This window comes from Bactrocera dorsalis, chromosome 2 (genome assembly GCF_023373825.1).
Source record: "Bactrocera dorsalis isolate Fly_Bdor chromosome 2, ASM2337382v1, whole genome shotgun sequence".
Taxonomy (NCBI): domain Eukaryota; kingdom Metazoa; phylum Arthropoda; class Insecta; order Diptera; family Tephritidae; genus Bactrocera; species Bactrocera dorsalis.
This window is the reverse complement of record NC_064304.1, coordinates 89,683,460-89,687,888: the sequence shown is the minus strand read 5'-3', so window position 1 is coordinate 89,687,888 and position 4,429 is coordinate 89,683,460.

Sequence of the window (4,429 nt, the reverse complement as noted above, 5' to 3'; positions counted from 1 at the left end):
TAACTTGCAAAGTTGTGTTTTATTTTTTTTTGACATTTATTATTTCTAAGTGGCCCAATTAGAGGCAATTAGCACGATAAACTAATTCGCTAAATCTTTGTGCTTCACACTTACTCAATTCAGCTTAAGCAACTAAAGTTTGACAGCTATAAAATAAGCGCTTCTATGTTAGTTGGAAAATTTTTTCCATACAGGCGATTGTTTTCGATCATTCTGTTTGTATGCCAGCTGCATGCCGTATTTGTCCGATACCGGCGGATCCAACAATTGATCTTAGAGAAAAAAGAATTTGTGAAAAATTTCAGATCGACATCTCGAAAACTGAGGGACAAGCTCCTGTACATATAGGCAGACAGACAGACAGATGAACATGGCTAAATCGACACAGTTCGTCATGCTGACCATTCACATATTTATTTGATAGAGTCTTCGACGTTTCCTTCTTCTTGTTCAGGGTATAATTAGCGGGACGTTTTTTTAACTGCCCAGCAAGTCACGGCTACCGAAATGCCATTGCATAGAAAGAATTAGCGCGGAAACTAGCACATACACACCCTACAACTCATAAGGCCTTTGAGTAATAAAGAGAAAAACGTACAAAAAAATTTCAGTTAAAATTATCAATTGGATCTTAATAAACTCATAAACACTTTAATGACATTCTCAGACTTCAGGGCAATTTGACAATTGAGTGTTTAAATTATTTTCATAACACAATTTAGAATAGATTTGCTCTTAGTATAAAGTAAGGATCAACTAAAAATAAATTTTGTATCATCCAGTTAACAACATAAAAAGGAAGCGTTTTCTTCGAAGTCAATACAAATTTTTTAAGCAATTTTGCTCTTTTATTAACATAAATTTTCTTTAAGCTACTTTTATTTATATGTATATAGTATAGTTCATACACTCACAAAGTGATCTTCACAACACGAAAAGTGTAAACTTGACAGACAGATGTCGCTATGAAAAGGGTTTGCTTCTCTAATAGATTCATAGTTGAAAACTTTAATATACCACGAATTTCATTAGAAGTATCTCAGCGTAGTTTTCAATACCATGTTCTTTGGTGTTCTTTTGGTGTGCAATTTAATCTGTGCTATTCATTTCAATACCTAGAAGATATCCGTTTTTAAACGTAAGTAGATGAGAGCAGACCGAATTGTTTTTATAAAATCGCGTATGTGAGAAAAAATATGTAGGTATCATTATGACCAACTTTGCCTAAGACACTATGGGTTGGCCTTAAGCCGGCTTAGAACCAGCGATTTTTAAGACGAAGCGTAAAAAATCCGTATAATCGATTGTACGGGATAATAATCGACTGTATGTGATCTGACTGATTCCGACAAAAAATCAATAAAACATAAAAATTTTAAATTTCGTTCGAATATCTCAAAACCTGATGAACAAATTTTTATGATTCCAAAAAATTTCGCCCCAAACAGCGCTTGCTCGTTTCCCCTCACTATTTCATACGAGATTTTTTCGTTTTTTTGGCTCCCTGTAAATCAACCCGCTCTAATGTTTATATAGTTAAGCATCAGGTCTAGGTCCGCTTTTATTATAACATAACTATGATATCTTTGTAAACAATTGTAATCTTTGAAGCTTATGGATATAAATAGATGTAAGTGCATTAATTAGCTTGAAAATCTTTGTGTGAAAGGTAGCTGACACAGTGGAGATAAAATTATTATCATACTGAGTACTACTACATACTTCTTTAGTATGCGTAATAAGTAGACGTACATGTGGTATGAGTAACTTTCGAACATTTGAAAAATGTTAACTGAGAAAGAAATTAATTTTTTATAACGGGTGATTTTTTTGAGGTTAGGATTTTCATGCATTAGTATTTGACAGATCACGTGGGATTTCAGACATGGTGTCAAAGAGAAAGATGCTCAGTATGCTTTGACATTTCATCATGAATAGACTTACTAACGAGCAACGCTTGCAAATCATTGAATTTTATTACCAAAATCAGTGTTCGGTTCGAAATGTGTTTCGCGCGCGTGTTTTGTTCAGCGATGAGGCTCATTTCTGGTTGAATGGCTACATAAATAAGCAAAATTGCCGCATTTGGGGTGAAGAGCAACCAGAAGCCGTTCAAGAACTGCCCATGCATCCCGAAAAATGCACTGTTTGGTGTGGTTTGTACGCTGGTGGAATCATTGGACCGTATTTTTTCAAAGATGCTGTTGGACGCAACGTTACGGTGAATGGCGATCGCTATCGTTCGATGCTAACAAACTTTTTGTTGCCAAAAATGGAAGAACTGAACTTGGTTGACATGTGGTTTCAACAAGATGGCGCTACATGCCACACAGCTCGCGATTCTATGGCCATTTTGAGGGAAAACTTCGGACAACAATTCATCTCAAGAAATGGACCCGTAAGTTGGCCACCAAGATCATGCGATTTAACGCCTTTAGACTATTTTTTGTGGGGCTACGTCAAGTCTAAAGTCTACAGAAATAAGCCAGCAACTATTCCAGCTTTGGAAGACAACATTTCCGAAGAAATTCGGGCTATTCCGGCCGAAATGCTCGAAAAAGTTGCCCAAAATTGGACTTTCCGAATGGACCACCTAAGACGCAGCCGCGGTCAACATTTAAATGAAATTATCTTCAAAAAGTAAATGTCATGAACCAATCTAACGTTTCAAATAAAGAACCGATTTTATGCGTTTTTTTTTTAAAAAAAGTTATCAAGCTCTTAAAAAATCACCCTTTAAAATTGAAAATAGTGCAAAAAATATTAATTTTAGTGTATTTTCATATTGCATATGCGAGCTTTTTTCAGTGTTATGCGTAACTAACTTTTTCAGCTGATTTTCTATAGCATTTCATATAATCGTATTTTTATTTTAAACTGAATATTTAACATACCCTACAGTTAAACAATCAGTTTAAATAATAAAGTTATAATATTACCCTATTTCTATGGGAATTTTTTAGTCTTCCACTGCAAACCACTGGAAGTGGTTATAATTAAAAGTTAATCCATATTAATGACAAAAACTTTCAACTTTTTGTATTTTAATACATTATTTTTTTTTTAATTTTTTTTTTTTTTTAACAAACATAATAATGTGGAATACATATATGAGAAATTGTGCAACAATTAACATTTCGTTTTTTGCAAACGAGTGTAATCATTTACCCTATGAACATTGTGCTCTACTGAAAACATGCACGCAATTGTATCATATAATAAAAGAACAGCTCTTGACTGCATGGAAGCCGCACTTGAAGCATGGAAGGAATATAAAAGAAAATATACGATTAAAATATTGCTTACACACACAACCTCAAACTCACATTTGCAGCTAAAAAGTCCGACTTACTGCGACTTAAATTGTAATTAAAACTTACACGAGCTTCGCGTATATGCACATACATATGTACACACATGCATATGTAGTTAAATAATAATGTGCCCGGACATTTTGCCTGCTTTTGGCCACGAAAACCAGCATAAGTTGAGCCCTTCTGCCGGCGGAGCAGTAATTAACAATAGTAATTTCATTACATATTTTCGTAATGTATGACAGTCAGACATAAGCATGTCGCCTAGCGGGCAGAACACCAACTAAAAAGGAGAAACTCATAAATAAACTTGTATGAAAGCGCTAAGCTTTTTATGTGCCTGTGAATTAATTTAAAACTCTCTTTTGTGCTGCGAGGGTGGCTGAAGGTGTTATAAGTTCATGGTTGCAGCAGACATTTTGGTATATATGTACATATGGATTTAGTAAAGCATGTATACACTAGTGCATGATCAGCGAAAGGCACAAAGAAAACTCTATGTTATTTTAAATTTAATTATGTTGCATATAGAGAATAAAACATGCATTTACTTAAGCCGGAACTTAGGCGTGTACTCATTGTGAGGAGAAATTTTTAGAAAATGTTAATCTGCGCACACATAAACATGTTTCGACATTTTTTGTAGAAAACTAGTATTTCTAGCTATTCTTTTGAATTTGTGGCATAAAAAAGACTCGGAAGATAAATGCAATCCTCTCTATATCACTTTTCTGAACTAGTTACTAAGGTTTTTCCATCGCAAATCCTGACAACTTTAATTTTGTAAAACTGGAAAATCAAATTTGAGTCAGACGTTCTTTAGAACGGATATATAAGGAACATGAACTCTTTTTGCTTCCCCTGAACGTTTGTTATTTTTCGAGTTGTTAGTTTTTGTAATACGAGGTGTGTTCAAAAAGTATTGTGAATTTTGTGTTTTTTCAAAAATTATTTATTTATTCATGAATATCTATTTTGTCCTCTTCAAAGTAATCCCCATGAGATATTATACACTTGTGCCAACGGCTTTTCCAATCTTCGAAGCACTTAAAAAAATCATTTTTTTTTAACTTCTTCAGCTCCTCCTTCGATGCCGTCTTTATCTCATCAAGAGA